Here is a 26304-nt window from a genome sequence, read left to right on the forward strand (position 1 = left end):
ATCTGTTTTTTCCTTAAAAAAACATAGAGAAAATAGTTTCCAAAGAATCACCACTTACCAGATGAAGAATATATACATATATATGTGAATAAGAAGCCAAAATTCCACCCACAGGTGTGATTGGTTAGCATGTTTGGAGAGAGAAGATTGTTCTTGGACTTGGCATTCAGTCTCGTCCGCCTGAACTGTACTGCTCACCAGTTGGTCTTCTCAAGGGCACACTGAGCCCACTCCTACCAGCAGAAAAGGAGGGAGATTCAGACCAAACCAAGCCTGCAGTAAAAACTTCAAAAAGACCTCATTGTGCGTGTGTAGCATCCTCTCTGCAGGTAAAGCAAGCACACTTCATAAAGAAGCTCTGAGGGAAAACTGGTTAGATTCCAGCACATGGATGTGGCCACTGCTGCCAATCATTTGCTGATGGAAGCAAGCCGCTTCCCGTAAGCAGTCTTTGCCAGTTCTTTCTCGTGTCCGCAGTCTCAACGCAGGGCAATCTCTTGGTTCAGTGAACTTTTCTTTTTTCTCTTTTCATCAACCCTTTGGTGACTTCATGCAATGCAAAGGCTTAAATACTGTTTACCTTCCAACAATATCCAAAATAACAACATCCTGTCCATATATCTCTCCAACATTTCAGAAGTGGGCAAGCACCATCAATCTCCATACTTGGATGCTTAATAGACATCTCTAACTTGGCATATCCCAAACTGAACTAATCCCCCCAGCAGCCCCATATGGGTCCCACTTACAGCCCTCCCCATTGCAGTTGATGGCAGTTCCTTCCAGTTTCTCAGGTCAAAAACTTGGAGTTTTACTCATCTCCCTCTCTCATATGATGTGTTGGTGCTACTTTCAGAACATACTCACATCTGGCCAACAGGTCACCCCAGAGAAAAGGACAGCAGCCTAGGGAAATAGGTATGTATCAAGGAGGAGGCTGCAGATGAGCAGGCCAGGACACAGGAGGCAAGGGCACTCAGCATGTGGACAAGTGGGAGGTCCCTCAGGAAGGAGTCAGCAGGTGCCAGGACCCAACTACTGAGTCTGTAAGGTGCAAGCCAAGGCCCAGGGCTTCCTAACGGGGATCTACACATAACAAATAAGACAAATCTCTAGTTAACCCCCATGGAGATTGAGTCTCAGAAACAGGAGGACATTGACTCATCAGAAATGCACATCAGACAAGCCTGAGTTAGCAGTGCTGGATTATATACCTCTTCTGCATAGATTCGGTCTGGAGGCCACAGTGAGGCTACACCTGCAGGGGAAGTCAAAAGGACCCTTCCATCTTTTGGAAAGATGTGAGATACTAGGGTCACGGTGACCTGACAACATTCCAACAGGATCATCAAGGAAACTTGTTTCTGAAATACTCTGATTGCAAACAAGAAAAATGGCAGACAGTTGTGTGTGTATAGTGAGGGCCTGGGATATAGTTCCCAGGCCTTGTGTTACTGGCCCCTGTAGGATCAGTGCATTACAGTTGGATTGGGCCATAAAGGACAGATAGTTAAAACTCTCACACTGAAAGGTGCCCTTCTCAAAGCTTTACAGGCCGGTCTCTGAACTATGCTATTTGCATCGTCACCAGCTCCTCAGATGGCGTCTCCAGTCAGCCCTGCCTTGTCTCTGCCCCAGCTTCCCTAGCCTCCCTAATTCCATACATGGCAGTCCATTCCCCAGGCCCAAATGCACTTCCAGACCCAGCACACCTTGGTCCAGTGCATCCTGAGCCCATTAAAAGACCTTCAACCCCAGTGCTCCTTGTGCTTCTTCCTACTCCCGACTCCCATTTCACTAGCCAAGTGCACAGGGCTGGGCTTTAACTAAGGGTCTCTTCCCTTAGTTTCTGGGTGGTTACCTAGCTTCACCTAAGATGGCTTTGTCCAGAACTCAGGTGTTTATGAGGGTCGTTGTCCTGCCCTCAGGCTCCCTACCACTAATGTTATGGTCCTTCGAGGAAAGACCTTGGCACTGGTTCCTGGAATCCTTTGCTGTTGTGCCCAGCCTGCCAGGTGGCAGCACCTGCTTTCAGTGTCTGCCCAGCTGGTGCTGAGTTTACCATGATCTCTGACATGGGGCTTTGAGGTAGCCAAAAGTCCTTGCTGGGGCCAGACTTTAGCTACATCTTTTTCCATTCCCTGCTTCCACCACATCTCCAAAGACCTCTTCCCTACTTCTCTTCCCTATGCCTTGTGCCCCAGAGCACCGCCAGGTTCCAGGTTGGCTTTCTGGAGCAGCAGAGAGCACATTAGCAAGTTTTCACCACCTCTGTCATGCAAGCTGGGCATTCTTAATTTAATGTGCACACTCTTGCTCCCTAACATCATGCTGGGAAGTGCTGTTTGTTAGAACCAGACCAATTACTCAAGTACTTACTGCTGAAGAGGCTTATGACTTGCCTGGAATGACTACAGACAAAGGAGTTTTGTTTTTTAAAAGAAAAGTTTACTTTTGAATTCAGTTCCCAGTTATGTTATTGGCTTAAATGAAAGAGCTTTTTCTCTCAAGTGTAGCAGAAATGTCCAAGGAGACCCCTTCATTCTCCAGGTCAGAGTATAAATGTTCTAGGTGTTCCCTTTGTGAGCCAAGTGAAAGGATCTTTAGAGGAGCTGGGTATGTGAGACACCACAAATGCTACCTGTGTATCTAGAATGAAGAGGGCTGAGGGCATCTTCTTCCCTGACACTAGGCTGATATTGCTTGGAAAACCATAAATGGATTCTCCAGAGGCTTCAGGCTTCTAAGCCTCTGTGAATTAAGGGGTCTGGAAAAACCTCAAACCAAAACCACTTTGCAAACATTACCCTGATCTCAGTGTCTGAAATTTTTCTATTCAAGACTCCTTTGGGTTTAATTGTGCAACCTGGTTTGCTAGGAGCACGCATACATTTTGGAATATTTCCGCTTTTTCCCCAAACCAGAAAGCCAGCCTCGGTCCACCTGAAGGAGTCAGGTCACAGATCTTCAAGTCTGGTGGAAAGAAGACAGTTCAAAGGACTCTGGAAGTGTGAGGATCAGCCTAGGGGATGGAGGTAAGGCTGATACACTGAGAGGAAGCCTGGATTTGGGAAAAAAATTTTTCCTTTGTTCTTGGCTGGAGCTCCTTGTCTCCCTCTGGTGGTGTGACTTTTGGCAAATAGAGGCATTCTTTGTAACATACACATTGAAATGTTGGGGTGAGTGTTTACTCTTTCAAAAATTGTTTTATTCCTCAACTGAGGACATGCTTATTAATTTTAGAGAGGGGGATGGGAGGAGGAGAGAGAGGAAGAGAAACATCAATATGAGAGAAACAATGATTGGTTGCCTCTAGCACACACCTCTCCCCACCACACCCTCCCTCCAAGTCCAGGACTTTTGGTTTATGAGAGGACACTGAACCAACTGAGCCACACGGGCCAGGGCTTTAATCTTTTTTAGAATGTGAAGTTTTGTCCCCTCAATTAGGGTGGCAGCATTTTGCCACTTTGTCATGACAACTGGTGGGCATATGCATGTGCGCGTGTCTTGTAGGCTGCAGGATCTAACGCTGCAGAACCTAGTTTGTCAGGAAGACTGTGCTTCTGTACCCAGCCCGAGGGTGAACTGCAGACCCTCTGAAGACAGCGAACAATTCGAGTCCCCCTAATAGCTACCTGAAGTGACCCTGAGCAGGTTACTTTATATCTCCCAGTGAATAATAAATGTAGCACTGTTGTGAGGGTTAAAGGAGATAAATTATTTGGAAAACATAGCACTAGGCCTGACATACTATTTTAAGTGTTTGTTAAATAATATTTGCCTGCTGATAGATTTAAGCTCCACAGGCACTAATAATATATACTGTTCCAAATATTTCTCTGTCTCTCTGCAACCAAAGAATAAGGCCTTTCATGGAAGTCATCACGGTTGCTGGTACTGGATTACACTGATGCAATGATGGCAAGTTTTCCTTCCTAACTCCTTTCAACCTTTCCTGATGTGGCAGAAGCTGAGGCCTGCATGCAGGTGAAGGGTGAGGCCTCCTGCCATACCCAGGGCAAAAAGCTCAGGCCCAGGATTTCCATGGGAAAAGCAGTAGGGAGCCTGGTGCAAGGACTAGAACAGAGAATCTGGAGAGCTGGGCAACAGACAATCTGTGCACCTGTTGCTCCCACAGGCAGTGTCCTCAAGCCCTGAGTCTACAGAGACCTAGTTTTGTAGCTGAAGAGAGTAGGGTCAAAAGAGCTTCCCTGGTCCTTGCACCCTTGCCACCTGCCAGCTACCATAGCATCTGATACACAGCAGCCAGAGCTAGACCTTTCACTAATCATGGGATTGCAACGTGTCCCCTTAGAGCCATGAGAGAGAGCAGAGGAAAGTGACAGTCCACCTGAAGGGATCCAGCCCACAGAAAAGCAAAAACCAATGCAGACATTCAGCTACTTGAACCAAAAAATAAAAAATATATAAAATAAAAAAATATATAATGACTCTATTATAGCATACAAATACTTCCCAAAAATAAGAAATATGCCTTTTGCACTTAAAATTTTAATTGATGAGTTGAAGCAGAGGATGGTCGAGATCTGCATTAGTGGCCCAGAAGATTCAACAAAAGAAAAATCTCAAAATTGAGAAAAATCTCAATTTTGCAGGACAAAATTATAAGCAGATGGAAATATTGAAGGAACAGATAAAAAAATACTTGAAAGTTAGATCCAGAAGACCTTCCATGTGAATAACAAAATTTCCAGAAAGAAATGCTAACACTTCTGTTTCAGGAATGAATACACGCATGAATGTTCATTGGTTCTTGAGCTAAATTTGGGGCCATCAGAGCCTTGCCAGGTAGCTGAAGCAAGGAGCAGAGCTGGGGCTTAGGCCTGCCTAAGCAGCCCCTCACATTCCTCTTTCCAGTTAGAAAGCTACTTGGCTGCAAATCTTCAAATTAACAAGAAGGACAGGGGACACGAGAAAGGAGAATGTGATCACATCAGCAAACTCAAGGAGAAGAAAGATAGGAAACAATGATATAAAGTAAATAGTAAAGTAGTAAAAAAGAATTAAAATCAAGTACTCTATAATATTTGTTACATTAAATGTGAATCAGCTGAATGCCCTTATAGAAGACAGAAATTATAAACTGTATGTTATTTCTAAGAAGCAATAAGGAAGAACATAAACGAAGAGGCACAGTGATCTGGGCAAACACCAGAGGAAAAAAAGAAGTGCCAATATTAACCTTAGCCAAAGTAGCTTTTAAGGTTGTTTTCCTGCAGCTAGCTGGTCCCATCTGGGGGTTATAAGAAACAGTGACAGCTGAAATGTGTTGCTAATTTCCAGTCTACTCCATAATGTCATTTTGGTTGCTGTCACTGCAGAACACCCTGCTTTGCAAAGATAGGATGCTGGAAATGGAAGTAGGCTATTCAGTGCTTTTGTGGCAATTTAAGGATATTCTTCTTTGAGTTTAATCCAGAACATATGGAGATTTGCAGTTGTCACAAACATACTTTTAAGGCCACCATCATTTGCCATCTCAAGCAGTTGATCCTCTTCTAGCACGGACCAAGTCCATTCATCTAGCTTATTCACAAATGGGTGATCCATTCCTTCCCCTTCAGGGGTCTTTTGTGTTTGGGAAATAATGCTCAAACTCTTCTGAAAGCTGAGACAGGTGATCATGCACCAGCTGGGAGAAAGAAGGCCCTGGCTCAGTCTCTTTCAGAATCTCTGCTAATGTTAGAAACATGTCAAAAATCCAAATGTTCACCCAATGCCCCCAAATTCCAGTTTGGCTTTGAATGCAGCCATGTTATCTGCCAAGTTGGACACAGTTGTCATTCTCCCCTGAAGTGACAGAGTTCACTGAGCGGGTTGAATATGTCACACAAATAAGCAAGTTTTGTGACCCATTCTGTGTCATTGAATGTGCTGCCAGTGGTGACTATTTTTCTAAAAGAATTCTTTGGAGTGGCTCTCATAACTCAAAAACTCTGGCCAGTATCTCCCTTTAGAAAGCCATCTCACTTCTGTGCATAAGAGAAGACGTGTGTGCTCTGCATCCATCTCCTCACAGAGCTGCATGAACAGACATGAGTTAAGGGCATGTACTGTAATGTGGTTGATAATTTTAATCACATCCTGCAAAACGTTAAGTTCAGGTGACATTTTTCGGCTAGCCAGCATTTCTCTATGGGTGACACAGTGTGTACAGTCACATTCAGAAGCGGCCTCCTTGACCCGAGTAGTGAAACCAGAAAGCCGTCCAGTCATGGCAGCTGCTCCATCCACGTATAAACTGACACAAAATGACCAATTAATTTTTCCTGTTATGAAATCATTCAAAGACTTGAGTAGTTCTGCGGCTGTGGTGTTGGTTGGCAACAAAAGTGCACATAGCGTATCCTTATGCACATCCTCCTGAAAAATGTATCGCACAAAACAAGCATTCTTGCCTTGTTGTCAACATCAGTAGACTCGTCAACCTGGATTGTGTACCACAGTGACTCATTAGTCCTCTCTAACAATTGTGCCTAAATATCTTCTGCTCTTTTATCACTTCATCTAGTTATGGTGCTAGCCGAAACAGGAACACATACCACCTTTTGAAGTGCAGCCTCTCCTAAAAGTTCACAACAAGTATCCATAGCAGCAGGCAGGATCAACTCTTCACCAACAGGAAAGGGCTTCTTAGCTTTAGCAATGCAGTTAGCCACTTAGAATGATGCTTGCAGTGCAGATGCATTTGATGAAGTGGTGGCCTTCAGTAACTATTTCTGTTGTTTGTATTCACGTTTTTTTTTTCTTTTGAAACATTCCAAAGGCTTGTCTTGTGATGCAAGGTGTTTTGTCTCCATGTGGTGAAGCAGTTTTGAAGGTGTCATGGCTTTGTTCAACAGCCAGTTGCTGGCTATTTTATACAAAGAGGGCTTGGAAAATGTGAATTACCTGTTGCAATAAACCCATAATTTAAGTAGGACTCTTAGTATTTTTCTTTTAAATGCAGCTTCCTTTTTGTTGGCAGTCTTAGAGTTTTCTGCTATCTCATCATTGGGTCTTTCCCTCTTTTCAAACAAGCTCTCTAGTGATGTATGTTTTTTATTCATTTTGGCTAAGGTTAGCATGTGGGCTTACCAAAACTGTGATTGAGAAAAGTGGCGTGGCAGAAGTGGTAAATAAAATAATGGGCAGGCCATGTGTGAACTGAAATAAGTGTCACATACTGACTTAAATCCTGCCACGAGATGTAGCTGTGTAATTGAAGTACATCAACTCCCTCACTACTACAAAGCCTGCTACCAGATGCAGCTTAATTGTCACTTGCCACTCACTGATAGGGTTTTGATATGAGTTGGAAAGCAACTGATTTATTACGATCTCTGTGCAGTCAAACCTCTCTGCTAATGATAATCTGTATTTACAGCTGCTCCCTAGTGCTGGCATCACTGCCTCAGCTCCACCTCAGATCATCAGGCAGTAGATTCTCATAAGGAGCACTCAACCTAGATCCCTCACATGCACAGTTCACAGTAGGGTTCACACTCCTGATGAGAGTCTAATGCTGCAGCTGATCTGACAGGAGGCAGAGCTGAGGTGGTAATGAGAGTGATGGGGAGAAGCTGTAAATACAGATGAAACTTCACTCACTTGCCTGCCGCTCACCTACTGCTGTGCAGTCCAGTTCCTAACAGGCCATGGCCTGGTCCATGGCCAAGGGGTTGGGGACCTCTGCTCTAACGAACTGAGCAACCTGGCCAGGGTTCTTAATATTTTTGAACCTGCACGAGGAGACCCCATTGGCTTTCAAGCCCAGCACCTTCACCACTTGGCCACCACAGCCCCTCAAGCTCTTAATACTTTTAATATGGCAATACTTCCCGAGACAATATGCAGATTCAATACAACCCCTATCAAAATTTCAATATCCTGTTTTTCAGAAGTAAAAAGTTGATCTGCAAATCCATATGGAGTCAAAATAAACAATCTTGAAAAAGAACAAACTTGGGGGACTCATACCTTCTGATTTTAGATGTTACTAGAAAGCTATAGTGATTAAGACAGTGTGGTGCAGGCATAAGGAGGGACATAGAGATCAATGGAAAAGACTTGAGAGTTCAGAAGTAAATTCATACATTTTATGGTCAATTAACTTTTGACAAGGGTGCCAAGATCATTCAATGGGGAAATAATAGTCTTCTGAAAAATGGTGTTAGGACAACTGGATATCCACATGCAAAAAAAAATAATAATAATTTGGACTCCAACTTCACACCATTTACAAAAGTAACCGAAAATTGATTAAAGTCTTAAATGTAAGAATTAAAAGTATCAAACTCCAAGAAGAAAACATGGGGGTAAATCTTTATGACCTTGAATTAGATAATTTTTTAGATAGGACACCAAAAACATAAGAAGCCAAAGAAAAATAGATAAATTTGACTTTATCAAAATTTAAAACTTTTTTTGTGTCAAAGGACACTATAAGGAAACTGAAAATTTTCACAGAATGGGGAAAAATATTTGCAGATCATGTACTTGAAAAGGGTCTAATATCCAGAATGTACAGAACTTTTACAACACAATAATGAAAAGACTATTAGCCCAATTAAAAAATGGTCAAAGTATTTGAACATTTTTCCAAAAAAAACATTTCTATTTCCATACTAATGGCCGATGGTGCATAAAACAGATGCTTAATATCATTAGTCACTGGGGAAATGCAAATCAAAACTGCCATGAATGTCTATGTCATGTGAACTAGGATGACTGTCAGAAGTGTTAGAGAAGATACGGAGAAATGGGAGCCCTTTGTTGATAGGAATGTAAAAATTTGTGTAGCTTCTCTGAAAAACTTGTTAGCTCCTCAAAAATTTAAAAACAGAATTACCACATAATCCATCAATTCCCTCCTGGGTATATACCCAAAAGAATTGAAAACTGGGAGTTCTGGCTAAGATGGAGGCACAGGTAGAAACCCTTCGCTTCCTTGCACAGCCACAAGGAGGATAACAACCAATCTAAAGTCAATAAACAACCGAAGTGGCAGAAAATCAAACTGCATGGAACTCCGATAACCAAGGAATTAAGAAAAAAATCAACCAGAACAAACAGACCAGTAAGAACACATGGCAAGGCCATGCGGGCAAGGTGGCAGACTGTGTGGGCAGGGCTGGCTAAAGGTGAAACTGAGACTCAGAGCTGATGCAGTGGGAGAAACTCCCAGTCTCACACAGGAGTTTGCTGGAAAATGGACTAGAGATGAGCCGGTGAACTGCATTATTCTCTCTCTGGCCCATCCCCCACAGGCAGTGCCTTAGTGCAGCAAGAAGGGTTGTCCAGCCCTGGAGAATACCTAAGGCCCCACCCCCTTATATCTTAACAGGTCTGCCAAGACAAAGAAATATGGCCCAAATGAAAGAACAGAGCAAAACTTCAGAACTAAGTGATGAGGAGATTGCCAACCTATCTGATGGAGAATTTAAAGCTCTAGTAATCAAAATACACACAGAACTGATTGAGCTTGGTTGAAAAATGAAAAAGCAAATGAAAGATACCCAAAATGAAATAAAGCAAAATATTCAGGGAACCAGCAGTGACAGGAAGGAAACCAGGATTCAAAGCAACGATTTGGAACAAAAGGGAAAAATAAACATCCAACTGGAACAGAATGAAGAAATAAGAATTCAAAAAAGTGAAAAGAGACTTACAAACTTCTGGGGCAACATGAAATGCTCCAATATCTGAATTATAGGGGTACCAGAAGGAGAAGAACAGCAGCAAGAAATTGAAAACTTATTTGAACAAATAATGAAGGAAAACTCCCCCAATCTGGCAAAGGAAATAGACTTCCAGGAAGTCCAGGAAGCTCAGAGAGTCCCAAAGAATTGGACTCAAAGAGGAACACACCAAGGCACATCTTCATTAAATTACCCAAGATTAAAAACAAAGAGAAAAATCCTAAAAGCAGCAAGAGAAAAGGAGGCAGTTCCCTACAAAGGAGTTCCCGTAAGGCTATCAGCTTATTTCTCAAAAGAAATCTTGCAGGCAAGAATGGGTTGGAAAGAAGTATTCCAAGTCATGAAAGGCAAGGACCTACATCCAAGATTACTCTATCCAGCAAAGATTTCATTTAGAATGGAAGGGCAGATAAAGTGCTTCCCAGAGAAGGTCAAGTTAAAGGAGTTCATCATCACCAAGCCCTTATTATATGAAACGTTAAAAGGACTTATCTAAGAAAAAGAAGATAAAAAATATAAACAATAAAATGGCAACAAACTCACAACTATCAACAAATGAACCTAAAAGGAAAGAAAACAACAAAAACAAAAACTAAGCAAACAACCACAACAGGAACAGAATCAGAGAAATGGACATCACATGGAGGGATTTCAGTGGGGAGGGGGAATGGGGGGGGGAAGGTACAAGGGAAAAGATCATAATTAGTAGGCATAAAGTAGATGGGGAGAGATAAAAAAGGGTAGAGAAAACAGAGAACTCAAAGAACTTATATGTACAACCCATGGACATGAACTAAAGGGGGTGGATGCTGGAGGGTTGGGGGGACAGGGGGATAAAGGGAGAAAATTGGAAAAACTGTAATAGCATAGTCAAAAAAATATTTTTAAAAAGGCATCATTGAATAGTAACAAAAACTTTAATGAACCTAGAAATAAACCTAATAAAAGATATGTCAGCCCTATACAGAGAAAACTGTATAACTGCATTAAAAAACATTTTAAAGGCCCAGATAAAGATTAGATTATATGGGCAGGTAGGTTTAACTTCAAATTGTTGTGATTCACATAATGATCTATAAATTTACTGCAACTCTAATGAAAATCACAACAGTGTTTATTGTTTATTTTTGTGAAATAGGACAAATGTATGAGGAAGAGTAAAGAATTTCTGAACAAAAAGACTAAGGAGACACGGCAGCTCTGCCAAACACAGAGACCGAGGACAAAGCTAGAGCAATTAAGACAATTATATTATTGGCATAGAAAAAAAGTAACCAACAGAGTGAAAAGGGAGCTCAGAAACAGAGCTATGCATATGAGGAACAGTAATATATGACCACGGTGTCATGGCAAATCTTTGATGACAGAGAAATGGTTCAATGACCAAAAATTAGTTATCTATGTAGAAAAAAATGAATCTGGACCCCTACCATAAATAAGTCTTGAATAAATTAAGGACTTGAATGTCAAAACAAAAAAATATTTACTTTTAGAAAAAACATAGATGACTTCTTCTAACCTTAGAATAAGGAATAATTTAAAAATAAGACCTAGTCTACAAAATATTTGGTCAATACTTCTCAGAACTGTTAATGCATAGAGAAAAAAAAAATGAGAGACTGTCCTAGACCTGAAAAGACTAAAGAGACATGACATCTGAGTGCACTGTGGTTTCCTGGATGAGGTCCTGGAACAAAACTCACAAAAATAAAATAAATCTAGACTTTAATTAATATTAATGAATTAATGTTATTGTCTTAGTTTTAGCAATGTAATGTAAGGGTACTGTAGGTAAACACATCTTCTCTCAAAACCACATCAAAATCACAATTAAACTACACAAAAAATATCATTCAGGACCATCTGAAATCTGGCTGAATGGAAGTCCCACAACTAGAGTATTAAAGAACAAGCCACATCGAGACTGGTAGGAGGAGCAAAGATGCAGTGCAGGCTGGTCCCGCACCCACATGGGGCAGAGAAAAATTGGAAGGGATATCATGGCTGTAAAGGTCCCCACTGGAGAGTGAGAGATCACAGCCACATACCAGGCCTCCAGCCCAAGGTTCCAGTGTCAAGAAAAGAAGTTCCCATAACTTCTGGCTGTAAAAACCAGCAGAGATTGTGGCTCAGTGAGACAGAGGGCTTTTGGAGTCCCAGGTAGTTCCTCTTAAAGGGCCCACACATGGACTTACTCGGAGCCCTCTGAGCTCTAGCTGGGGAGGGGGCAGCTTTCTTCCAGACAGGAGTGCTGGCAGAGGCCATTGATCCCTTAATGACACCTCCACCCAAAAAAGCCGGCAGGCAGGCACCATATCTGAGTCTCCATCAACCTTGACTAACACTTTGCCCCATTCTGGTGATTCCCTGAGATCCTGCCCCACTCAACTTGCACACCCACCCACTCAAGCTGTTTCCACTGGCATTTCCATACAAATTGCCTGTCTTGGCTAATGCTTCTGATTTGGCTAAAATCTCTCAAACATGCAGACCCTGGCCTCAGCATGCCTTGTACCTCTCATTAAGTGGCCCCAGCCCTGGCACTAGAAGCAGCCAGTCTTGGTTTGCGGCTTGGCCTCTTTTGAGCACCTCCAAACCCAATACAAGTAGCAGCCATCTGCAGATAGCTTTGTAGCGCATGCTGAGTGGACTGGGGCTGAACACAGGCAGCTGCTGAACTTGGCCTGCACTTCCTGGGAAGCCCAAGAGCTAGTGCACCCAGTGGAAAGTTTCAGACCATGTCAAAGTACTGCCCAATGACCTCCACAAGCACTGCACTCAAGGGGCAGACTCGATGGGCACCAGAAACCCACTGAAGTAAGTCTTGCTCTTGGGGATGGGCCCCTGCACAGCTGATCCTCTATGGTGATCTCAGCCAGTCCTTGCCACTGACTGACCTGGGGGGTGAATCTCTCCCATTGATGTGCCAACAGCAATTAAGGCTCAACTATAATAGGAGGGCATATACTGCTCACAAGAGGGCACACCTGGAGTGGCCAGCTTGGGTCAATAGGGAGGCTGTGACACTGGGCCCTACAGGACACCTACTGGGAGACATAGCAGTTCTATTTAATGCATAGAAACAAACGCAGGGTAGCTGCCAAATTGAGGAGACAAAGAAACGTGTCCCAATGAAAGAACAGAACAAAACTCCAGGAAAAGAACAAACAAAATGGAGGTTGGGGCACACAGGTTGTGAGCCAGGTTGATTGTCTCAGATATGGTGACCACATGCTAGCTCTGTGGTTAGAGGGCTCATCAAAGGAACAATAGCCCTTGCTAGCACTTCTTTCTGGGAGAAAGCTGCCCACCCACACTCTCACCTCTGATGCCAGACAGCTCAGTTCTTCCCCATACATTCCTGGTGCCTTTCAAGCTACTGCCCCAGACTGGAACTCAGAGTGAGTGAGTCCAAGTAAGTCCACAGGTGGGCCCTTTGAGAGGAACTGCCTGAGATTCCAGTATCACTTGACCACACTCGCCACTGTTTCTTACAGCCAGAAGTATGGTATGGGGACTCCTCTTCATGGCAGTGGAACTTGAGGATGGAAGACTTGGTGGGGCCTGGGACCCCTCATTTTGAGATATTCTTCCTGATTTTTATCCACCACACACCAGTGTGGAACCAGTATTTTGCTTCTCTGCTCCTCCTACCAGTCTCAGTATGTCTTCTTCTTCATATCCTCAGTTGTAGAACTCCCATTCAGCTAATTTTCAGGTGATTCTGAATGATGATTGTTCTGTTGATTAGTTGTATTTTTGGGGTGGTTATGGGAGAAGACTGTATTTACCTCTGCATTTACCTACACTTGACCAGAATTCAATATCAGAAATTTATTTCTCACAGTTTTGGAACCTGGAAGTTCAAGATCATTGTTCCAGCATGGTCAGGTTCTGGTGAGGACCCTTTTCTTGTTTCAGGCTGCCAAATTCTGGTTGTGTCCTCTTACAGCAGAGAACGGAGAGAGGAGGCAAACTCACTTGCGACTCTTACATGGCGACTAATGAGGGGTCCATCTTCATGACTTCAGCTATTCTTAATTAGCTTCTCCAAAGGCCCCACCTCCTAAAACCATCACATTGTAGGGTACATTTCAACTTACGAATTTGAGGGGACACCAAAGTTCAGCCTATAATACCATGTTATCACAGTGATCAAAGGTAACATCACCTGTAAAGGGAGAAATCACAGTTGTGTCCTACCTGATGAGGTGCCATGAAGAGAATACACTTGTACAATATTCCTGCCAAAGATACATAATAACCAAAGATTCATCAGATGATGAAGAAACACCAGAACATCCTACAAAATAACTAGCTTAATCATCTTCAAACATGTTGAGGTCTTAAAAGTCATGGAAAGACTGAGAAACTATTTCAAATTGAAGAGACTAAAAAGACGTGACAACTACATGCCCTACATGACACTGACCCAGATCCTTTCATTATAAAGGACATAATTAGAGCAAGGGGTCATTCTTAAGTGAGGTTTGCAGTAATGAATAATGTCAATTTCCTGATTTTAAGGATTTTATTGTGATTATACAGGGAAATGTCTTCCTTTATAGGAAATACTTGCTAAAGTGTTTAGAGGTAATGGAGCAATGTCAGCAACATATTCTCAAATTATTCAGAAAAAAAGAATTTTGTGTAATATATTTAGTTTTCCTATAAATTTGAGATTCCTTAAAATACGCCAAAGAAAGAAAAGAAAGAAGGAACTGAAGAAAGCCAGATCTCGTAGCTCAGTGGATTGAGTGCGGGCTGCAAACCAAAGCATTGCAGGTTCAATTCCCAGTCAGGGCACATGCCTGGGTTACAGGCCATGGCACCCAGCAACTGCACATTGAAGTTTCTCTCTCTCTCTCTTTCTTCATCCCTTCCCTCTCTAAAAGTAAATAAATAAAATCTTAAAAAAAAAAAAGCCAGATCTTACGCTATGTCATGGTGAAGTGGGAGAAGGGATAAAAGGGAAAGCATGGTCCACAAATTGTACTTACCATATAGTTTTAATGATCTCATTTTGCTTCACATTCTGAACAGTCCTGAAGAGTTAACTAAAGGGACCATTGTGGTCATTTCTCCTGTTTTTTGTTGTTCATCTTCCGGTAGTTCCCATAAGGAGTAAAACCAAAAGATTCCAGGTGATTCACAGATTAAAAATGGAGGAAGAAATGTTCCTAACTCTTGGACCTAACCTGGAAGTGCTGGGACTTAATAATCGGTTGTGATGAGCTTCCCCTGAGGCAAGGGTCAGAGGTTGTTATGCTTGGACTTATGCACCTCTGAGTGGGGGAGGGTTCTCTAAGCCTGAGTGCTGGGTGGCTCAAAGCTGACCCACACAGAGCTGTCCGCAGGAATGGCTCTTCCTGCGCATTCTAGCTCCTCACAGCTTTTAGGAGCCTGGTGCTTATAGTACCCTGTTCACTGACTTAGAAAATTGACCACTGAGAGATCAGCATGATAGCCCCTCTCCAATCACCTGCCTTTCCTACAAAAGCTGGAGGGGCTGAGTGAGAGGAACAGACTCTGACCAGCTAGGAGACCTGAAGCTGGGCAGGGAGAATCCATCTGCTTTAGGCCCTCCCCATATGCTCTCTCATCATGTGAACTGGACACACTACATTTCATTCATCTATTCTTCAGTTGATAGATATTTGGGTTGTTACCCTCCCCGCTCTTTGGTATTATGAATAATGCTACTATTAACATTTGTGTGCAAGGTTTTGGATGAACATAAGTTTTCCATTCTTTTTTAAAGTATTTTTTACTGATTATGCTATTACAGTTTTCCCAGTTTTCCCCCCTTTCTCCCCACTCTGCCCTGCCCACGAACCCTCCACCATTCCCCCTCACTTAGTTCATGACCACGAGTTATACATATAAGTTCTGTTTCCCATACCATTTTTTATCTCTCCCTGTCTATTTTATGCCTAATAATTATGCTTCTTCCCTATACCTTTCCCCCACTATTCCTCCCTTCCCCCTCCCCACTGAAATCCCTCCATGTGATGTCCATTTCTCTGATTCTGTTCCTGTTGTGGTTGTTTGCTTAGTTTTTGTTTTTGTTGTTTTCTTTCCTTTTAGGTTCATTTGTTGATAGTTGTGAGTTTGTTGCCATTTTATTGTTTATATTTTTTATCTTCTTTTTCTTAGATAAATCCTTTTAACGTTTCATATAATAAGGGCTTGGTGATGATGAACTCCTTTAACTTGACCTTCTCTGGGAAGCACTTTATCTGCCCTTCCATTCTAAATGAAATCTTTGCTGGATAGAGTAATCTTGGATGTAGGTCCTTGCCTTTCATGACTTGGAATACTTCTTTCCAACCCATTCTTGCCTGCAAGATTTCTTTTGAGAAATAAGCTGATAGCCTTACGGGAACTCCTTTGTAGGGAACTGCCTCCTTTTCTCTTGCTGCTTTTAGGATTTTTCTCTTTGTTTTTAATCTTGGGTAATTTAATGAAGATGTGCCTTGGTGTGTTCCTCTTTGAGTCCAATTCTTTGGGACTCTCTGAGCTTCCTGGACTTCCTGGAAGTCTATTTCCTTTGCCAGATTGGGGGAGTTTTCCTTCATTATTTGTTCAAATAAGTTTTCAATTTCTTGCTGCTGTTCTTCTCCTTCTGGTACCCCTATAATTCAGATATTGGAGCATTTCATGTTGCCCCAGAAGTTTGTAAGTCTCTTTTCACTTTTTTGAATTCTTATTTCTTCATTCTGTTCCAGTTGGATGTTTATTTTTCCCTTTTGTTCCAAATCGTTGCTTTGAATCCTGGTTTCCTTCCTGTCACTGCTGGTTCCCTGAATATTTTGCTTTATTTCATTTTGGGTATCTTTCATTTGCTTTTTCATTTTTCAACCAAGCTCAATCAGTTCTGTGTGTATTTTGATTACTAGAGCTTTAAATTCTCCATCAGATAGGTTGGCAATCTCCTCATCACTTAGTTCTGAAGTTTTGCTCTGTTCTTTCATTTGGGCCATATTTCTTTGTCTTGGCAGACCTGTTAAGATATAAGGGGGTGGGGCCTTAGGTATTCACTGGTGCAGGGCAATCCTCCTTGCTGCACTGCCTGTGGGGGAGGGGCCAGAGAAGGAATGGTGCAGTTTGCTTGCTTGCCTCTAGCTTGCTTTCCAACAGACTCTCATGTGAGACTGGAAGTATCTCTCCCTGCAGCAACCCCCGCCATAATCCACAGTCAGCTCTGAGTCTCAGTTTTCCCCTTAAGTCAGCCCTGCCCCTCAGCTGCTTCACTGAAGTTTTTCTGAGTCGGCCCTCACAGTCAGCCTTACTGGTATGGTTGTTTTGGTTGTTTTTTTTCTTTAATTCCTTGGTTGTCAGAGTTCCACGTGGTTTGATTTTTCTGGTGCTTTTGGTTGTTTATTGATTTTAGATTTGTTGTTTTCCTCCTTTTGGTTGTATGAGGAAGTGAAGGGTTTCTTCCCACACCTCCATCTTGGCTGGAACTCTCCAATGGTGCCTTTTTAAAAATAACATTTTCTAATTGGTTGTTGCTAGTAAATAGATTGCAGCTGTTGTTTATGTTTTTATATCTATCATTCAGCCAAACTGCATCTCCTTTTTATATGTACTAATTTATTTGTTAATTATTTTCTGTTTTTATTTGTTTATTCTTTTCATATCATCATAAAATACTATAATGTTATTTTCTTCCTTTTAACTCTCATGACTTGAATGTCTTGACTTGTGTTGGCTGTGACATGTTGACAGGACATGGTGAAAGTGGGCATCTTTGTCTTTTTTCTGGTGTTAAAGTTTGCTATTCCTACTAATTTTTAAGTCAAAGTTATGCTTACCTCCTGAAATGAGTTTGGATGAAATTTCTTTTTCTCTATTCTTTAGAAAAGTCTTTTGAAATTGGAATGACCTATTCCCCCATTTGGTAGACTTTCCTGTAAAAGAAGCAGGGCTTAGGGTGTATTGTTTTGTTTGGTTTTGTGGGGAAAGAGCCCATTTCTGACAACCATCATACAGTTTAGCGAGACATTAATTTTATGCATATTTTATGCATATTTTACTCTAGAAAACTTTTTATTTTTTATTGAATTTATTGGAGTGACATTTGTTGGTAAAACCATACAGGTTTCAAGTATGCAGCTCTATAACACAACATCTACACACTGCATTGTGCACTCACCACCCTAAGTCAAGTCTCTGTCTGCCACCACTTATCCCCTCTTTGCCCTCTTCCACACCCCTCACCAAATACACTACCTTATAAGTGAAAATCTATTTATGACACTCATTTTGCTAGTAAGCAGACTCTCCTATTGAAACCTTTGTAGTAGCTGACTGCTGACTCTGCTGTGTGGCTTTTAGGTTAAATGTTAACTGACCACTCCTGAAGAGCAAGTTCCTGATGAAAGAAACTGACTTCTGCTTAAGTGCATTTTAAAAGAACACACACAGAGATAACACACACTCACAAACATATTTACATCATATTGTCTTTGCAAAAATATTCTGAAGAGCCCAGGCTGGTGTAGCTCAATGGATTGAGTGCTGGCCTGCAAACCAAAAGGTCGCCAGTTTGATTCCCAGTCAGGGCATGTTCCTGGGTTGTGGGCCAGGTCCCCAGTTGGGGGTGCACAAGAGGCAACCACGCATTGATATTTCTCTCCCTCTCTTTCACCCTTCCCCTCTCTGTAAAAATGAATACATACATATTTAAAAATATTTTAAATAAAGTTACAGCATTTTAAATAAATGAATTCTCTGTGTAGATTTAAAAAATGTATTTTGTGATACTAGGCTGACTTCTTTCTGATACCAAGTTAATGTCTACTCATTTGCCACCTGACTTGCTGAAACATGAATCCCTGGAAAAGAAAGCTCTCAGTGAAGCAAAGATTAGCTCTGTGAGAAAGAGGAAGAAAAACAGGAGTCTATAACAAGCCTGAGCAAGTTTCTCAGGTATTCTTTAAGAGTCAGTCCTTGAAGGACAGATTGAACTCTGATTCTCAAAGATAAAATTAGCTTGTTGGAGGAAATGTCAAACATTTAAAAAATCAGAATAAAGCCTTTATTATTCCTTCATTCATGTAGTAGTTATTGAATGCCTGTTATATACAAGGCAGCAAGATAGATACCAAGACTATGAAGAATAAATATAGAACAATTTTTGCCCTCAAGTAACTCACAGCTTAAATTTAAAGATAATTAATAGCAATGGGTATTATGGGAAGTGAGGATGAGTGTTCAAAGACAGCTTCCTGGGGGAAGTGATGCCTCCAAAGTATGAACTAAGCCTATGGATGATTCACATCATATAATGAAGACTTGGACTTTGTTTTCAAGTAAAAAATAAACGATGACTCCATTTTTTATTATGAGGGCCTGAGCTGAACTATCTAACACTAGAATCCTTCTGCTGAAACCCACAAAAAAAATTTAGACATATCATTAAAAAAAGCTTCCTGAGCATCAAAGACCTAGACAATAGTGAAGAGTTATGTACATGGATAGATATGGGATGAGATTGCCCTGGCTGGTATGGCTCAGTGGATGAGTGCTGGCCTGTGAACCAAAGGGTCCTTGGTTTCTATTCCCAGCCAAGGCACATGCCTGGGTTGTGGGCCAGATTCCTAGCAGTGGGTATGTGAGAAGCAACCACAGATAATGTTTCTCCCTCTAAAAATAAGTAAAATCTTAAACAACAAACAAAAAGACCAGGATGAGAGAGGAATCTGGAGAATTAAGTCCAGCATGTGAGACTGCTTTTGCCAAGAGGATATTTGCTATCCCAGAAGAGATGGCTGAGTGGTTTGAACAATGCTGTGACACCATCCCAGGGCTATAAGGACAAACACTGGACTTGAGGGCTAGCCAACAGGGAGGACCTCATGTGCTTAGCATGGGGCCTTCCACCGCTGCACATTGAAAGTACAGAGAAACTGAAGTAACCATGACATCAGCTGCAGTCTGCTCTCAAGAGCTCTGAATGTCCAGAAATTACAACTGATATTATATTGAGAGAATATGGTTAGTGTGCCTAAGGCCCTGGCAGTAACTTGAATAAAACACTCTGGATGTTTTTTAAATGAGAGTTAAATCATGCTTGGCCACAACTTATTTCTATAAATAATTGTTAAAACTGCAATTAAGGATCAGCACAAAATCAAACATAAACCATGACATGAGGGTGATAAGGCAAATAAATGAAAATCAGCACAAAAGAGACACTAAGAATAGACTCACAGATAGCTGCAATTTATTAGACACAAACTGTAAAATAACTATGCCTGTTACATTCATGGAGATAAAACCCAAACTTAATTTTTTCAGCAGGGAATTACAATTATAAAAAGTGTCTGTATTTGAAAAAGATTTGTATCTGTTGGGATCGACAGGAGAGAGAAGGGCATAATAGAATTTAAAACAGGGAAAAGTTTAATATAAAGAATTGTGTTCTATAACAAAGGATTAAATTAACGAGGGATTGGCTAATAAGAAGTAAAGAGAACTCTAAATAAAATAGAAAAAGTAGCTATAAAGAGTAATCACTAGCCCTAGGACTGAAACAGCGCAACCAGGGAAGACTCCACTCCCACCCCAGGGCTGATATTCTGACCTTGTTCAGAGGCACTGTCCAGCAGTAGCTCACTGGATGACAGAGATTGCTGTGGTCCTCACTGCTGGAACTTGCTATAAATATGCCCTCTGAAAATTCTTGGAAAGCTGCCCTTTAGTGTGCTAGGGAAAGCTCTTCATAGGGAAAGGTTTCACTAGGAATGTTCTGCTACACAACTGCCAGGACTGGTAATCCTGGGTGAACTGCTGAAGTTGGGTACTAGGGAGGCTGCACTAAATGCAGAACACTGACACTGGAGCCATGTGCTCTGCAGGAGCTCATCTAGTCTAATACACTGGAACTAGGAAGAAAAACCCTTTTCTTGCAGTGTCCTTTCAGGACACGTTATTGAGAAACCTTCAATGCCAGTTGGCATAGGAAAAAATACTTAAAAGGACAAGCTCCATTTTCACAGAGCAGTCTGAAAGTGAACTTGAAGTTGAAAGGCAATAAGCTGATAACAAGCACCAATAAATAAATAAATAAATAAATAAATAAACAAACCAAGAAAAAAATTATAATTAAAAAATAAATGCAGCAGAAAATACAAAGAAGCAGCCAAACTAGGAAGACAAAGAAACAGACTCCAAATCAAAGGACGAGACAATGCTCCAGAAGAACTATATGAAATGGAGGCAAGCAATTTATCAGATAGAGGGTTTAGAGTAATGATTATAAGGATACTCAACAGCATGAAAAAAGATATAGAAACAATAAAAAATGACCATTCAGAAATAAAGAATGCAATATCTAAAATAAATAACACACCAGAAGGAACAAAAAGTAGGTTAGATGGGCCAGAGGATTGAATCAGTGATTTGGAAGACAAGGTAGAAAAAAATACCCAAGTAGAGTAGCAAAAGAAAAAAGAATTAAAAAAATATTAGGAGAGCTTAAGAAACCTTTGCACCAGCATGTGTAACAACATCCACATGGGGACAGGAGAAGGGGAGGTGAGCAAAAAGCAATTGAGAACTTATTTGAAGAAATAATGACTAAAAATCCCCCTAATCTGATGAAGGAAAAAGACACACAAGTCCAGGAAGCTCTGAGGGTCCCAAACAAGTTGGATCCAAAGAGGTCTTCATGGGACACATCATAATTAACATGACAAGGCTTAAAGACAAGGAGAGAATCCTAAAAGCCACCAGAAGAAAGCAGATAGTTACCTACAAGGGAGCACCCATTAGACTCATTCAATGACGTAACAAAAATATTTTAGGCCAGAGGGAGTGACATAAAATATTCAAGCTGATGAAAAGCAAGGACCTACAACCAAGGCTGCTTTACCCAGCAAGGCTAATGTTTAAAATCGAAGGAGAAGTAAGGTGCTTCCCAGACAAAAATAAGCTGAAGGAGTTTGTTAGCACCAAGCCATTACTGAAACAAATGTTAAAGGTTTTGCTTTAAGAAGAAGAATAAAAAGAGAAAGAAAAAAGGAGAAAGGAATACAATCTAACAATAAAATGGCACTACATCCATATCTACCAATAATCGCCATAATGTAAATGGCTGAAATGCTTTGACCAAAAGACATAGGGTAGCTGAATGGATGAGAAAACAAGACCCATATATATGCTGCCTCCAAGAGATTGACCTCATATTGAAAGATACACACAGAGTAAAAGTAAAGGTATAGAAAAAAGATATTTCATTCTTGTGAAAAGGGAAAAAAAGCTAGGGCAGCAGTACTTATATGTGGCAAAATAGACTCAACCAAGGCTATAGTAAGAGACAAAGAAGGACACCACATACTGATAAAGGGATCAATCCAACAAGAGGATATAACCTAGTAAACATTTGCACACACAACATAGCACCTATATATGTGAAGGAAATCTTGATAAACATAAAGGGAAAGATCAACAGAAATTGAGTCATAGTCAGGGATTTTAACACCTCATTGACTTCAATGGATAAGATCTTCCAGGCAGAAAATCAACAAGGAGGCAGCAGCCTTAAATAACACACTAGATCAAATGGATTTATTATCTTCACAGCATTTCACCCCAAAGCAGCAGAATATACATACTTTCCAAGTGCACATGGAACATTTTCTATGATAGACCACATGTTAGGATACAGTAAGTCTCAAAAATTTAAGAAGATTGAAATCATATCTAACATATTCTCTGATCATAATGCTATGAAACTAGAAATCCATCTCAAGAAGAACACTGAAAAAATGCACAACACTTGGAAGCTAAATAACATGTTATTAAACAATGAATGGGTCAACAATGAGATCAAGGAAGATGTCCAAAGATACCTTGAAACAAATGAAAATGAATTCACAAAAATCCAAAATCTGGGGGACAATAGGAAAGCAAGCCTAAGAGAGAAATGCATAGCATTACAAGCCTATCTCAAAAACAAGAAAAAGCTCAAAGAAACAATCTAAACTTTACACTTATAGGAACTTGAAAAAGAGCAATTAAGCCTAAAGTGAGTAGAAGGAAGGAAATAATAAAGATCAGAGCAGAAATAAACAAAATAGAGTCTATTTAATTTTACTATTAAAATCAGGAACAATCAGAGAATCTGAATAGACAGATTACACCTAGTGAAATTCAAGCGGTAATAAAAAAACTCCCAACAAACAAAGCCTCAGACTGAATGGCTTCACAGGTGAGTTTTACCAAACATTCTGAAAAGAACTAACACTTCTCCTTCTCAAACTATTTAAAAAAATTCAAGAGGAAGGAAACCTCCCAAGCTCATTTAAAGAGGTCAGAATTATCCCAATTCCAAAGCCAGATGAAGACACTACAAAAAATAAAATTATAGGCAAATATCCCTGATGACCTTAGATGCTAAAATCTTCAACAAAATAATAGCAAACCAAATACAGTAATTCATCAAAAAGATCATACACCATGATCAAGTGGGATTTATCCTGGGAATTCAAGGTTGGAACAACTTTCACAAATCAAAAAATGTCATTTACCACATAAACGAAATGAAGTATAAAAACGCATGATCATGTCAATAGATGTAGAAAAAGCATTTGATAAAATCCAGCTACCATTTATGATAAAAACTCTCAGCAAAGTGGGACTAGAGGGAACATACATAAACATAATAAAGGCCATATATGACACATCTACTACCAGCATCATTTCAACAGACAAAAACTATAAGTGTTCCCTTAAGATCAAAATGAAGACAGGAAATCTGCTTTCACCTCTCTTATTCAACATAGTACTGGAAGTCCTAGCCACAGCAATCAGACAAGAAGAAGAAATAAAATACATCCAAATTGGAAAGGAAGAAGTAAAATTGTCTTCATTTGCAGATGACATAGTACTGTACATAGAGAACCCCAAAGATTCCACCAAGAAATGACTAGAACTGTTTAATTCAGCAAAGTAGCATGATAGAAAATTAATATCAAGAAATCAGTTGCATTTTTTATGCCAATACTGAAAATAGAAAGGGAAACTATGAAAAAATCCCATTATCAATTGCTTCAAAAAGAATAAAATACTTAGGATAAACCTAACCAAAGATGCAAAACACCTGTACACAGAAAATTATAAGACGATGAAGAAAGAAACTGAAGAAGGTACATATAAGTGGAAACACATACTGTGTTCATGGATAGGAAGTGTCAGTGTTCTGCATGTTTTCTTTACCCCTTCCAAGTCTAGCTGGTTTGCAGAGTTAAGTTTGTGATTATGAAATAAAAGCTAAACAACAATAACAACAACAAAAAAAATGAAACAACTGAAGAGAGAATTAGGAAACTGGAAGACAGATCAGAAGAATAGAATATACAGAGAGTAAGACAGGATGACAGAGTGGGTAGGTCTAAATCTACATTGTCCAATGTGGTGTAGTAATTTATACTTAAATTTAAATGAATTACAAGTAAATGAAATTTAAAAAATTAGTTTCTCTATCACACTAGCCACATTTCAAGTGCTCAACATCCAGAACAAAGGCTCAATAGTGCAAGTGTAAATATAAAACATTTCAACTGCAACAGATTCTATTAATGATGGACTAAACACTTGTTTGATTGGAGTCTCATAAATAAAGAAAATGGGACAGAAGCAATATTTGAGGGGGTATGGCTGAAATATATCCAAAATTATCAAAAGACACTAAACTGCACTTTTCAGAAGACCATCAAATTCCAAAGAGGGAACTGAAAAATAAAGCTATATCCAGGCCTAGAAAATCTTCAGGAAAACCAAAGACTTAATGGTAAAGAATTGATGGCTTTCCCTTTGATGTCAGGAACAAGACAATGATGCCTGCTCTTACCACTTCAGTGGGACATTTCTTGGCCAGTGCAGCAAATTAAAAAAAAGTCAGAAACATAAGAATTGGAAAGAAAGGGGAAAATGTCATTATTTGAAGACAGTATTATGTACATAAAAAATCTAAAAGAAATTGCACATAAATTATTAAAATTAACAAGTTGCTCAAAACAAAGTCAGTACACAAAAATTGAGCCACAAATGGTTGAAAGGTGAATTTTAAAAGGATACTACTTACAATCTCACTAATTTCCACTGATCTCTTGGCAAGCAGCTCTGGTTCCTGCCATTGCTGTATCTACTCTGCTGCCACTCCCACAAGTCTTCTCTGTCACTGAAGCCACCTCCAGCGACTCGTTGCACCAATTTTCTCCACTTCATTTCCCACCAGCCACAAGCATTGATGTCATGTCAGGTTTTCAAGTGACTCAGACTATAACTGGGGTGGAAGGTTTGGGGCACCTCGATTTGGAGGAAGTAGGTCAGCGCCCCTGTTAGGAAAGAAGTTTGGAACCCCTTGGGAGAAACTAATTTAAAAGAAGTGGAATCTTGATGAGCTGCCCACACTTGAGAATAGTTTTGATAAGAACACCCTGATTTGGCTAGGTGCACAGTGCAAAAGATAGGGACATACAGAAGAAGCAAGGAAATTACAGTTAGAGGTCACAATTGCCCAGAGTCAGTTCTGAAGTTTTATGAAGCAAGCTTCCCTGAAAATGTCACGAATGTGATTGTGAGACAGACCTTTAGTGAACCCACTGCTATTCAAGTTCAGAGATGGCCAGTTGCTCTAATTAGATTGGTTATGGTTGGAGTAGCAAAAACTGGATCTGGGAAAACATTGTCTTATTTGCTGTCTGACATTGTCCACATCGATCATCGGCCATTCCTAGAGAGAGGTGATGGGCCTATTTATTTGGTGCTGGAACCAATTCGGGAACTAGCCCAAAAGGTGTAGCAAGTAGCTGCTGAATACTGTAAAGTGTGTCAATTGTAGTTAATTTGCATCTAGGATGGCCCTCTCAAGGGACCACAAGTACATGATTTGGAAAGAGGTGTGGAAATCTGTATTGCAACACCTGGAAGTCAGTCAGAGAAGACCCAACAGGCAAACCCTAAGGTGGAGTGTGACTTGGCCAAAAGAAGTAAGACAACTTGCAGAAAATTTCCTGAAAGACTGTATTTATATAAACATCGATACACTGGAACTGGGTACAAACAAACCACAAATTCTTCAGATTGTGGATGTGTGTTGTCCTGTAGAAAGGATGAAAAACTTACTTGTTTGATTGAAGAGATCATGAGTGAAAAGGGGAATAAAGCCATTGTTTTTGTTGAAAACAAAAGAGAATGTGGTGAACCTACTAGAAAAATGAGGAGAGACAGGTGGTCTGCCTTGACCATCCATGGTGGCAAGAGTTGACAGTACTGTGACTGGGTTCTAAATGAATTCAAATGTGGAAAAGCTCCTGTTCTGATTGTTGCAGATTTAGCCTCCAGAGAGCTAAATGTGGATGATGTGAACTTTGTTATCAATTACGACTATCCTAACTCCTTAGAGGATTACATTCATCAAATTGGGAGAACTACTTGCAGTACCAAAACAGGCATAGCATACACTTTCTTTACTCCTAATAATATAAAGCAAGTGCGTGACTCTATCTCTGCTTCATGAAGCTCATCAAGCAATCAGTCTGAAATTGCTTCAGTTGGTTTAAGACAGATGTTCAGGTCATTCCAGGGG

The 26304-nt window shown here is 40.5% G+C and overlaps 1 pseudogene; it reads left to right on the forward strand.

Annotated features, from left to right (window-relative positions):
- The first annotated feature begins 387 nt into the window (after positions 1-387).
- LOC114492008 lies at positions 388-26304 on the forward strand (annotated as a pseudogene).

This window comes from Phyllostomus discolor, chromosome 1 (assembly GCF_004126475.2).
Source record: "Phyllostomus discolor isolate MPI-MPIP mPhyDis1 chromosome 1, mPhyDis1.pri.v3, whole genome shotgun sequence".
In the NCBI taxonomy this organism is placed as follows: domain Eukaryota; kingdom Metazoa; phylum Chordata; class Mammalia; order Chiroptera; family Phyllostomidae; genus Phyllostomus; species Phyllostomus discolor.